Source organism: Sebastes umbrosus, chromosome 13 (assembly GCF_015220745.1).
Source record: "Sebastes umbrosus isolate fSebUmb1 chromosome 13, fSebUmb1.pri, whole genome shotgun sequence".
NCBI classification, from domain to species: domain Eukaryota; kingdom Metazoa; phylum Chordata; class Actinopteri; order Perciformes; family Sebastidae; genus Sebastes; species Sebastes umbrosus.
The window spans coordinates 6,159,377-6,173,277 of NC_051281.1; the positions used below are offsets into that span (position 1 = coordinate 6,159,377).

Sequence of the window (13,901 nt, forward strand, 5' to 3'; positions counted from 1 at the left end):
AAATGTACTAGAGTATTAGGGCCACATTGAGGGGGAAAAAAATCTGAGATTTACAGAATAAAGTCATAATATTATGAGAAAAAAAGTTGTAATATTACGAGAATAAAGTCAAAACTTTACGAGAAAAAAAATCGGAATATTACGAGAATAAAGTGATAACTTTACGAGAGAAAAAAGTTGTAATATTACGAGAATAAAGTCATAACTTTACGTGAAAAAAAGTTGTAATATTAAGAGAATAAAGTCATAACTTTGTTATGACACTTTGTTTTTTGTTTACTTTTTCATTTTTATTTATCATTGTTGTAGGTCTATAGCACGACGGTACGACGGAGTATTAGGGCCACACTGAGAAAAAAAAAAAATCTGAGATTTCGAGAATAAAGTCACAAGTTTATGAGAAAAAAGTCATAATATTATGAGAATAAAGTCATAATATTATAAAGTAGTAATTTTACGTGTTATTTTCTTTTTTTCTCGTAAAGTTATGACTTTATTCTCATAATAATACAACTTTTTTCTCGTAATATTATGACTTTATTCTAGAAATCTCACATTTGTTTTTCCCTCAATTTGTCCCTAATACTCCGTAGTACATTTGCACTTTGGCCCTCACTGCATTAGACTTATATACTATATACTGAGACTATAAACTGTGTTACCTTCATCACAATGCTCAAATGTTTTGCAGCTTATTATTTTGCCTAAAATGGCTCTTTTGATAGTAAAGGTTGCTGACCCCTGGTCTAGCCAAACATTTAATGTGGAGCTCGTACTCGGCTTGTGATTGGCTACGGGCAGGTGTGTGGGCGGGGCTCCAGCTCCTGGTTTACTGCGTAGACATCAGAAAGAGTTAAATCTCAAGATAACGGCTCAGGTAGCTCCCCGGAGCTGCTCTCTACTGTATTTGGGATATTTTGGCTTCACTTTTGTTTTTGCGCGAGGAAGTGGAGACGAATCCTTCAGAGTGTAAGTAAATTATGTAGGAGGTGAAACCCCCTATAATGTGATTTTACGAGGGACACACCTCAGACCAGCTAGTAACAGTTAGCAACGAGGGCTAATCTAGCTAGCTAACCGTTAGATGGACAGTTTACTAACGGTAAGACCATACGACGGAGTGTTAGGGCCGCATAGAGGGAAAACACATACATCTGAGATTTACAGTATAAAGTCATAACTTTATGAGAAAAAAAGTTGTAATATTATGAGAATAAAGTCATAATATTATAAATGAGTAATTTTACGTGTTGTTTTCTTTTTTTTTCTCGCAAAGTTATGACTTTATTCTCGTAAAGTTATGACTTTATTCTCATATTATTACGATTTTTTCCCCTGTAATATTATGACTTTATTCTCGTATTATTACAATTTTTTTCCCTGTAAAGTTATGACTTTATTCTCGTATTATTAAAAAAAAATTCTTGTAAAGTTATGACTTTATCCTCGTAATATTACGACTTTTTTTCTCGTAAAGTTATGACTTTATTCTCGTAAAGTTATGACTTTATTCTCGTAAAGTTATGACTATTCTCGTATTATTACGATTTTTTTCCCCTGTAATATTATGACTTTATTCTCGTAATATTACGACTTTTTCTCGTAAAGTTATGACTCTATTCTCGTATTATTACTATTTATTTTCTTGTAAAGTTATGACTTTATTCTCGTAATATTACGTCTTTTTTTCTCATAATATTATGACTTTATTCTGTAAATCTCAGATGTTTTTTCCCTCAATGTGGCCCTAATACTCCGTAGTACATTTGCTCTTTGGCCCTCACTGCATTAGACTTATGTACTATATACTTAGACTATAAACTGTGTTACCTTCATCACAATGCTCAAATGTTTTGCGGCTCCAGACAGATTTTTTTTTGCCTAAAATGGCTCTTTTGATAGTGAAGGTTGCTGACCCCTGCATTAGCTGGACAATTTACAGAAACCAAAGGTTAACTTGTGACAGCAGATGTTGAGACGGAAGACTACAAGTATGTCTGTAGCTAATATTCTACATATTCGTGAATTTGGGTACATTATTAACCTAAAAAACACAAGGTTATTGTTTTCTGAAGGTCACCGGGGGATGTGAGCAGGCTGGCGGGCCGCAGGTGTCAGACCTGTGGAGAGCACCGGTAAAAAAACACCTACACATCACCGATAGACAGTATGATAATAACATACAAAACACAAGATTCACTCTCAGTGGTTTCTGTGACATGATAATTAACTTTTAAAATAGTAATATTTAAAATAAATTCGAGCTGTCATGTAATTTAATTCCCACATGTGGCAATACATGTTTCATGTTTTAAAAAAGAAAAGAAAATACAAATGTTTACAATATGTAATTAACCAAATAGTAAATATGCGTTTCAGAATCTGTCTGTCCCTCAAAGTGGCTGTGACTGATTGTTTTATATTTCTTTATATCCTCTATCCTTTCAAACTTGAAAATATTATGACTGCTTTACATCAAATGTCATATCACTTGTTATTCTGAAAGTGCACAATACAAGCATATTTGAAGATAAGACCCTTCCATTCCTCAGGCAAATAAACCCCTTTATGTCTCAAAACTGCATCCTTACAAAGCTTAAAAACGAGGCAGTTTCTTTTGCATTTGTGTTAATCCCTTTTATGGCATTTTGTAACTTTTATGTTGTTCCACTTGACCCCACCAGGAACAAATCCATTATGCCTATACACATGAAAAAAAAAGTTCACCTATCCTGTCGATGCAACATATCTGATAATATTGCAGTGGACTTTATCAAGCTCATGTCTAAAGCAAAGTAGTTTACAGATGGCATGGAACACAATATAACTAAATGCATAATAAGTTGTCCCATGAACCTGGAACTGAAGCAGCTAAATGAAATTAAATTTGATTAATTACACCTGTGCTTTTCCTATTTTGAAATATCTAAATATCTTCTGTTAAAATTACCAAGTAGATATTGAAACACGAGAAACGGCACAAAAAAAGCAAACTTAAAGTTCCATCAGATCCAGGATGTAAGTTTCTTAGTCAACATGAAAGCCTCTCATCCAGAGAGAGATGCTGCCGTAGCTGGACGAGATACATTTGCTTTTGGTCTCTTGTCACCCTCTTGTCCTCTGCCGAGACCCACTGCAGAGAGGTCGTGTCTCTGTGATGTGGCTCCCTGCCCACGTCACCCTCAGTTCTCACAATATCCTCACAGCCTCCTTCACACACCTGCCACACACATGCACCTTCGTTCACACCTTTACGCCGTGCACCTGGCACACGCACTGACGGACCTGCTGGGACCTTAATTTGGACCTGAGGTCTATGCAGGGAAAGCGCCCCGCCGTGCTGGAGCCAAAAATGAGCCAAATCTCAAATGTTATGACGAGTTGTTTTCTTCTGTGCATCTGTTTCCTCTATATTATTTATCATTTCTTATTCTCATTCCTAGTTATCAAAAGAAGGATAACGTATGGCAGGATCAACAGATACTGTATATAGGGCTATCCAAATTAGCATATTTTTTATGCTTAATGCAGTATCTGTGAGGGTTTGTGGACAATATTTGTCATTCTTCATCACAAAGTAAATGATGAAAATGGTAAAATATTAAACAACTACAGTTCTTCCTGATACATATAATCAGAGAGAGTTTAACATGGACTACACATTAATTAAAGAATATTTTGCGTATTTTATAATTTCATGGCTTATAGTTCTTGTAGAAGTTGCTTACTTTGCACTGGGAACATGGTTAAATTGAGTACATGTATCAACAAAAACTCAGTAAAGTAAAAAAAAGTATTTTTAATTTGCAATATTCTTTGTTTGTGTTATAAAGAAGACCTTTATATATAATTTAAGCCATTTGTTATAAAGATTTGACACATTTCAAAGAAAATATGAGGAAGTAATTCATGGGGACAGGAATGACCCAGTACCTCTATTATAAAACAATAATGATTCTTAATAATATCCTGTTATCAAAAGAAAAGTAAAGCTCTAAAGTAAAGCTCCAGATGGGAAACATAAACCCATAGAGTTGATTATTTTAACATTTACTGTATAAAGTGCTTTAAAATTACTTAATATCACATAACTACTGTATATTAACAGGGCTTTTGTGTTGGGTTCATTTTCTGTTGTCTGTTTGATGTTTTTCTGTCTGTTTGATTCACAAACAACCTACAAATACAAGTGTCACTGGAAACCACAAGATGGCAGTATTGTACACAAAGTATTAAACTAGGGTACAGCTTAGTTTATACAACCAAATAACCTCTACAAGCTGATTGAAGTACACCACTAAAGGAACAGCATCAGTTAAAAGCAGCTGGCAGTATTTTTCATGCCTGGTTTGATATCAACATCATTATATAAAACATTAGAAGTAGGGAGTCAAAATGGATTTTTTTTCCTGTTTAGTTTGAATGAAAGATAAAACACTTAAAGGAGATTATTGAAGCAGTTGTGTATATAAAACATGAGCGATAAAATAAATGGAAGACGAACAGTAGTATTACAGTAAGCATGCCAGTATGGAGAAACGGGAGCTACTGCTTCAACAGTCATTGGATGATTCACACCACTTTCACAGTGAATATGGATCTTTGCAGTCACACATTTCTGTATTCATCCTGCTCTCGTCTGTGCATACACACCTTTGTGCTAAAGGTTTACCAGGGAGCCCGATGTGACGTCAAAGCTGGGGAGAAGGGAAAAGAAACAGTATTGCCATGGAAACCCGTCTCCCTCAGCTTCTCTATGATCTCTGATCCATCGTGGATCTGAGAACATGAAGGCTGTATTATTGCACCGACATGCACAAAAGAGAGGCAGTCCTTTTAGGTTACCACATGAATGCAGAACGGACGACTGGATGGGACTGATATTTAAAATGTTTTTGGACAGCAGCTGACTTTGTGTTTATCTTTAATGACAGACTGCTTCCATGAATAGCTTTTATAGCCTGTTTAAAGTAGAACTGTGGATGAGTCCCATTTATAGACTTGTGAACATGAACTTCAAGGTAGACCCAACATTTTTAGGAGTTGTTCAGGATTTTTACAGTTAATTTTTGTGGTACTGTATGTTAAAGTTAAAGATTTCTACCTACACCAACAAAATGCTGTTTTAAAGGTACAAAAATGTGTGAATTTCTAACGTAATAGGTATCCTGTACATCCCCACAGGTGTTCTTGCTGATTGGAGAGATGTCAGTCAGTTTGTACGCACCCACACAGTCCTGAGAAGAAGTCTAATCAGGTAAGTGAAGTGAAATCACTTTTGTTGTTGCACCATAGGTGTGCAAGGTCTTTCCATGTGTTGGTGATCGTGCCATCAGCTCCTGTAAATCAGTTATTGATGTGTGATTGACAGATTATTAGTTAGTTAGTTAGACAAGATTAAAAAGATCCAAGGAACTGAGGAAGTGAGGAGGAAACATGAACGTTATAATCGGCCAAAACTGGATACAAAACAGGTGCAAAGGATGCTGTGTTTGGTGAAGACCAACAACAGGTGAGTTTTTCCATATTAAAATTGACCGTTCGCTGTCTGTCAAGCTTCTCCACATGCTAAGGTGAGTGTGAATTTGGCTGTAGTTAGAGAGAAACTCTGTAACAAGGTGGAGAGTGGTGTTTTTTGTTCTAGTGGCGGAGTATCGTAAAACACACTTCTTTCAAACTCGACAGAAACTAAATAAAACTCATCAAAACTGCCTTGGTTAGTCTTTCTAACAATCACCAACTCCGGCTCAGTTGAAATAAACCTTTGTTTCACTGAGTTAGGTGTGAAAATATGCCGGCTCTACACATAGTTTCCCCTGCTATATTGTTATATGCCTCAGAGCTGCTCTCGTTCTTCAGAGTCGAACCAATAAATTAGCAAAATAAAATTACGAATGTCGCCCAAAAATCACCCACAAACAACAACCAGCGATGTACTCAGCCAATCACCGATAAATATTGACCTGTAACTTATTTGCTTACACACTAGATGCACAGTGTGGCCTGATGCCTGCGTGGGAATAGTGGACCTTAGTACAGAGTCCATTGCAGTCAACGTGTTCATCTATGGATGTACTGTGAACCACAGCACAGACCGATTCATTTACGTCTGCGGTGGATGTTTAATCTTGAAATATGATAATTCTGGAGTCGTTGTACGACTATTTGTTTTTTTGCTGCTCATTAGGTTGTCGTGTTGAATCGATTTAAAGCATATAATAGCCTTTTTCATCCCTTGTGTAGCCTCCTGCTCTCATTGATCAGGGGTATTAACACTCTAAATCTGCATCCAGCACAAACAAACAAACATTGGGTTGAATGTGGTGAAGCTGCTCTGCAGTTTTTTTTTGGTTCAGGCTGTTAAAAGCTCATCTGGCCCAAACGTTAACAGTTTATATCTCCAGGGGTTCCTCTGACGTCTCCAGGCTGCGGTGCACATGTTGTCCTCCTCAGTCACGGGGAGCTGTTGTTGTTGTTGTTGTTGTTGTGTGGGGCTTTGAGGTTAATTGTATTGTCACGTCATCACCGTGATTTAATTTGCATTGAATAGAGGCGCACCAACCATCCTGGTGTCTGGATTGTAAGTGATTACATGTAAGCCTATATACAGATTTGTTGCACCTTTTAATGCTAGTTAGCTTTAAATTGGATTACACAATTATTTCTTCTCTGGCGTTTATGTGATCAAATTTCTACAGAATCGGCTACAGTCTCATAACAGCTTATTTTATAATGCCGCCTAGTTTACTCTGAGATTAGCAGGACCTGGCCGTATATGTTTACAGACTTTGACACTGTTTGCTTATAGTGTGTAAAAGGTGGAACACCCTGTCGTGTAATAACTGACCTTGTGATAAAGGTGACTGTCCTGTTGTCATGCTAGCATAATGCAGATTTCTACCTGGCGGTGATTTGTACTTCAAGGTGATTGCTTTGCGTTTGCTGCAGAGCTGCGAGGCGGCAACGTCCCCCAGACTCGTTCCGAGTAAAAACCCCACAGATGGCTTTAATTGTACAGCAGCTCGATGATGCATGCTTGCCAAACCAAACACTGGTTTATGACTGAGGAGGGGAGGGGAGACTGCAATGTGTCCAACACACACACACACAGAGGCAGGCAGACCTTGGCTGGTGCTGCCTGTCGCTGGCTTTCTGAGTGTTTACAGTGCCGTATGAGGGGGGATCCTGGGAGGCAGCTATTTTTAGCTCTGGTTTCATCATTCCTCTCTCTCCGCTCTGCGTGCAGCTGCAGGCTGGTGCTGCATTCTAATGAAGAGACGAGCGGATGGCAGTAAAACACCTTCTGTTTGCTTCATCCCACAGCTCGGTCGAAGACAAAACTGACACAGGTTTAAAATACAAACAAAGAGCTTGGTGCTGCTTTCACCTCTCTTTTATTTATCCAGTTTATTTCACGGACACAGTGTTAAATGAACTGCTGTGTGGAGCCACATTTTAAATTTACATGAGGTGCAAGCTGTAGCACACGATTGTGACTTGACCAGGCAGTGAACTCCAGCCTCAGCCTGTAGTGTAGTAATGGTGGATGGGAATGTTAACAGTGTTAACAGTCAGTCGTATGCTGCAGAGCTATTGATGAAGCCTGCCACTGTTTCCTCTCTGGGTTGCCACAACAGACTCAGCATCTCACCCTGTCATGTCTTGCATTGCGTAACTCCCCCTCACCCCTCCAACCTACTCCCACTCTTGGTACAAAGAAATAGGAATGCCACAGTCACAGGAAGGTAGCATCATCATCACTCTATGGACCGAGCCATGCTTCTCTGGACCAGGGTCATGTTCTGTTCATGTTGATCCTGGTAGTATTTAGACTTCTTTAAAGCTGCATTAATCAATATGTTTTATTTTCACAGTGGATCAATTGACTGACTGACAAAGGGGTTGCTCATAGTGATGAGCCCTCTCTCGTCAACCTCCAGTTGCAGCAGGCTTACCTCGCACGGCAGCTGGATTCTCGCGATGTCACAAGATCACGCGGAAATCCATCTTGTTAGCCAGACCACAGACCAATCAGCATCCTGTGAGGAGCTACTGGCAGATATGGGCGTGGCTTGGTTGTGTGTGACGCGGAAAGGTGACTGACAACAATGGCAGCTCCTAAAGAGGTTAGCATAGCTGCTGCAATAGCATCAGTTATATGAGAATTGGAGAGTATTTCTTCATTGAAATAAGAGCAAAGAACGGCTCTGAAGGCTTGTCTCGATCACTCTTCTACCGACTGGCTTCGGCAAGACTTTGATTGACAGACGGTTCATCCAATCACCTGCCAAGTATTTTTTGAAAGTGCCTGCCCTTTTCCAAACAGTTTCTATTGACGGCTTCTCACATGGTTCTGTGTAACAAACCATCTGGTGGGTCAGGTTAGCAGCTGGTAGCCATTTCCAGTGACACATTACATACACACGAGGTTCGTTCCCGTCCAGACCGCAGTGATTATTTTTAAGAAATCTTTGCCATTGTTTTACTGCTTCATTTGTCGTTGAACATAACAACGTTCTTGTCGCTGGTCTTTCTCCGAGGCAGTGTAATACTCCCACACGGGCAACTTTTTCTTTCACTTTTATTTGTAAACAAACCACATGTGCGCTGGCACACGTCTTCATGCCAGAGTCGTGTCCAGCCAGTGACTTCTCAGAATCAGCAGCTGGTTACAGTTGTCCGAGACCGACCGCAAATAACCAACACAACATTTACCTGGCACAAAATTGATGCAACACAACAGATAAACTTCGGCCTGCCATCGGCGAATGTCATCTTATTTGCCGATAGGCTGATGGCAGTCAACAAGGCGACTATCAGCCGATAAATCGGTGCATCCCTAGCTATTGCACTTGAAGGGCGGAGCGCCGGACTCCAATGAGACGAGAGGCAGTAGACTATGTGTTTACATCAATGATGCTTGGTGCTCAAACATTGTCAGAGTTGATGGACAATGTTTCCCTGATGTTGAATTTTTAATGTTAAGTCGGAGTCCTGACGTCAGTATTTTTAAAACCCTGGCTATGTCCGAGTCCAAATGGAAGACCCTGGGACAGAGACGAGGGACAATCCCCAGGAAATGAGGTTTGAACCAGGAGACCTTAGCTGCCCCGTCAGTCCTTCCGGATCAATGTGTGTATATTTTTGGAAATTAGCTTGCTGTAGCATTCTCTTTGAAAGGAAATTGTCATGGAGACAAAACAGCATAACAAGCCCATGATGGAATCAGAGGTTCCCAAAGCGAGGTCTATTGATAGCCCTTGCCGAGTGGAAAACGGACATATCTGCGATGAACTGGTGTATTTTCCTTTCTTCAACCTTTCATCTCAGCCCCTCCAGTTCCCTCTTGTTTGTACGTAACTGCAGGCATCTGCGCTTCTCTTAAACGTCACCAGATTCGTATTACATGGTAGCTACCGCATCTATTCTTGGAAATATAAACTGAATATTGCTCCAAAGCAGCACAGTGTGGTTTGTTTAGAGAGCCCGGTTGCGTCACATTAATTGCGATCCCAGTGAGAGTGCTGTGTTTGAGCTGAGGAGGCACCAGAAGAGGCAGAGAAATGGCAGACCCTGGGCCTGCAGTCAAACCTGAAAAGAAACAGAATGTCTTTGATACATGCCGGAGATTTTCCATCTTGTGAGAAAAAAGTCACGTTTTGTTATGCTTGACTTTAATGTCTGGTGGGTTCAGCAGATGTGCCTCTTGTAATACAGGATAATATCAGTGTTTTTGTAGTTTTGTTCCAGCTATTCAGGTCATTCCTCTCCTTTTTAGAAACAGATTTTAGTACACACAGCCAGGCTAGAGATATCAAGACTGACTGACCTTCCTCCTTTCAGAACACGCCATGTTGCTTTCATTCATTCTAATACTGCACGACGAACCACTTCCACTGGAAAATAGACCATCTGCCAACTTCTACTTCTACTTTAATGCATCAGAATTCAGTATTATATAAAAATGTAACACTGTTACTGACATATGCATAATGGGTACTTTTACTTTTGATACTCTAAGTATGTTCATCAATACGTGCATACTTTTACATAAGTAATATTTTGAATACAGGACTTTTACTTTGAAGAAAGTACAGTATTTAGTGGTACAACCCGATCTCATGGGAAGGCGGATAAACAAGGTCTGAAATTAACTTTTTTCACTGCCAGCCACTGTGGCAGGCAAGCATTTTTTTGTCTGCCACTTTTGACATCTATGCGCTAAATGAACAAATAACATTTTAGATCTGATGTCATTCAATGTTTGATATATTTTACATAAAAAACATATGCATGGTAAATTCCAGAGTTCGAATTACACCGTAGCGTCTGGGAGAGCCCTATTTTTGGGGGTGGGAGTGTACTGTACACAGTACTGTACTATACTTTGTTTTTGTCATCTATAGTGGTTATTTGTATAAAAACACACAATTTAAATGATTATGATTATTTAAGAGAATGTGGGTGTGGTTAATAGTCAGACGGAAACAACGGTAACCACGTGTTTAAAACTGCGACCACAATCTGGGAGAAAATACATTTCCCTTGAAACGTAATTGGGAATACAGTTTAGCTGTATGGGAAAGTAATTTTGTAAGAGACAGGGTTGTCATGTTGCTGGATGAGTACAAAAGCAAATGTTTGCATTTCTGTCTAAGGGAACGAAGTCAGATTTGACACCATGAAATATTTCAAGAAGAAGAGCAAAATGAGTAAATGTTTAAGAATCCAACCATGGGAAAATCACATGCATCCATCCATCCATCCATGCTTCCATTTTTCTGAATCACCATTTTCTGAATGAGCAGCTCAAATAGGTTACAGCTGTTTGCTTTGTGTTTTGACGTCATCTCTTTATCTGAGCCACATTGATGAACCTCTTTGTTTTGTTGGCTCATTATTCTTCTGTCTTCTATTCTTCTAACATCAATATTTCAAGACAAGAGTCCCTCAGTATGTCGACTGTCTCATCACGACTGAGCTGAAAGGTCAGAGCAGAATGGTTCTGCTTTCTGTCGTCGTGTCTCCGTGGTATATCTGGTGCACTCTCTTTCTTGTTTGAATGTATGTGAAATTGATTTACTGGGTGTAATGATGTGCTCAGTCAGGGCAAATGAGTCAGACGAACCAAAGAGAAGCCTGGTGTGTTTATGTCACGTCCACGGGAAGATGAATGAGGGGTGTTTTACAGTGTTCAGCTGCTCTTCAGCCGCTTTCATACGTACAAAATGTTAATGAAGGATCGACAGAGATGCTCGGCACTCCAGAGAGCTTCATTTAAATTTCATTCAAGACAATAGATGTTGAGCCACTGGTCTTAATAAACAACAACCATTACAAGGCAATTATGCTCTCTCTCTCTCTCTCTCTCTCTCTCTCTCTCTCTCTCTGTCTCTCTCTCTCTCACAGCAGCTTAATGTCAGGTTCCTGAGGAGATAGGGCGTCAATCCCCCCCCGCCCCGCCCGCTCACTCAGTAGGTGCAATCAGTCTAACATGACTGAGAAGGTGAGGAGCCTGAGAAAGACAAGAGGAGCGCTGCAGGGGAAAAAAAAAAAGCCTTGCAATGCAGTGTGCGGTGATGGCCATCAGTGTGACAGGAGGTAAACGACAATAGAAGCGGCTCCCTCCTGGAGGCACAAGTAGACTGACGAATGGCTCTCAGAGGCCTGTAAATTGTGGCACAATATTTTGAGATGCAAAAATGAGATGGTATGAATCTTGGAGCTAAAAATAGATCACAATAGAGTGCTACAGGGATGACGTATTTTTGTAGGCCAAACAGGAAGTTAGAATCGCATGGGACAAAAAAACAATGAGATTTTTCCATTTCATTTGGGATTATTGCATAAAATAAGCTCGGCTATTATGCTACAGGTGGTAGCGTAACAATCTACTGTGCATTTGTGGAATGCGTCCTCCAAGCGGAGAATATAAACAGAACTACTACACGTCCATGGTATCCACAGTTGTCCGTGTACGCCTCCGTTTGCGATTCCTACTGGCGACAGACTGTTAGGGATCCTAGTGTCAGTCCAGACTGAAATATCATAACAAATATAGGCTGACATTGATGTCCCTCTCAAGATGAATTGTAATGTAACGTTTGTGATTCCCTGACTTTTCATCTAGTGCCATCATCGGGTCAAAATATGACTTGCCCAACACTTTTGGTTTATGACAAAATACCCGCAAAAATAATGACATTACCATCAGCCTCAGCTGTATTTTGTGTTTAGTGCTAATTAGCAAATGTTAGCATACTACTACACTAAACTAAAATGGTGAGCATGGTAAACATTATGCTTGCTAAACTTCACCATTTTAGCATTGCCATTGTCAGCATGCCATGTAAGCATGACATTAGCATTTAGCTTAAAGCATCACAGTGCCTAAGTACAGCTTCACAGAGCTGCTAGCATGGTCTTGTTTTGACCACATACATGTAAAATATACTCAAATACATAATTAAGAGATTAAAAATCAGCATTTTGTGTGTTTCTCAGTGAATCACAATTGAAGTTATGAACCTGTTACAAACCGCCTGTCAATCAAGTTGAGAAGCGATGGCAGGTTTCAACCTTTTTGTTTACATTTGCATTTTGCCTTTTAAAAGTATTGTCAGTGTACTGAAATGACCTCTGTATCAGATTGAACCACGAGCTGACTGCTGATTGCAGAAATATGCCTTTAAATAACACAGTGAAGTGAAACCCAAAGTTTTCAGCGTCTCACTCTGTTTTCAGGCAGATGAATTTAACATACAGTGTGTACTTGAGCAAATGACAGCACTTCCTGTCAGTCTGTGTGTGAAGACAAGCTGCACTGGTGTTAATGACCACCAGAAGTTGTACGTGCACTACAATGTGTTGCTGTGTATGTGTGACACCAAAATATAATATTAATATGATGGAGGAAACGTGGAGAGAGTTTCTTGTGCATGTCATAGATCGGGAAAATACTGGTTTGAAAGAATATACATTGTTTTATGAGGCTGAAATTATCCATCCGTCAATTTCCGCTTTATTCACCCTTTTCTCACAGTTAAAATAATACCTCAGCTATATTTAGAACTGTTTGCATCCTCTGCCTTTTCTTTAAATTGGCATTTCGTCAATAACGGTAAACAATCCCCCAGATGTAGTTTTAAAAATGGCGCATCAGTCCTAATGAAATGTTGTGAAACAGCAGAGCTTAGCCAGCAGGAATGGATACAGTAATTTATTCTCTTGTATTTCCTCTCCCAGGCAGCTGGGATAGGTGGCACAAATGGAGCGTTTTAATTAAAAACTGCTGAGACACAGCGATCCTGGAAGAAGACTTGGCAGCCACTGTCAAGTCTTCCCATTCCTATGGTGTGTAGGCAGCTGACTATGGTGCGCCTAATTCAGTTGAGGAAAACCAATAACAAGAACCCAATTATTACCTTTACAGGGAGTCGAAGGTCCCTCCAAGCTCTCCCATTGTCTGCTGTTCTTGTGAGTTTATTTCTGTCACTTTTCGAGTTGTCATACGACTAACAAGAAAAAGTCTCCAGCAGGTTTCACTCCAAGCCTGCCACGTGCAGGGCAACAGTTTTATATAATGAACAATATGCAATCCCTCATACTCAAACTTATGCAGATGATACTTCGAAAGCTTTGTCCTATAAAGGATTAAAACCCCATTACATGACTGATCTTGCTGGTTGGAGAGCTGGATCTTCTCATTGCTTAAGACCGTGATCCCCAACCTTTTTGGCTTGTGACCCCGTGAAACAAAACAATGTCTACTTGCAGCTTGTCACCAGTTGCATGTGTCTACTGGTTATGACTTGTTCAACTAACATCAGCCAGTATTTTATAGGAAAGAAAGCAAAGAAAGTTGAACAAAAACAAGTATATCTGTGCTCCAGAAATACATA

The 13,901-nt window shown here is 39.7% G+C and overlaps 1 protein-coding gene across 2 annotated transcripts in view; it reads left to right on the top strand.

Moving 5' to 3' along the window:
* The first annotated feature begins 816 nt into the window (after positions 1-816).
* The window catches only part of LOC119499981 (diacylglycerol kinase beta), a 132,386-nt gene continuing 119,301 nt past the window's right edge, over positions 817-13,901 (top strand). For both annotated transcript variants that reach the window (XM_037789302.1, XM_037789300.1), the window contains exons 1-3: positions 817-969; positions 5,185-5,257; positions 11,410-11,601. The gene's annotated coding sequence lies outside the window, so the exon portion shown is untranslated. The remainder of the gene's footprint in view (positions 970-5,184; positions 5,258-11,409; positions 11,602-13,901) is intronic.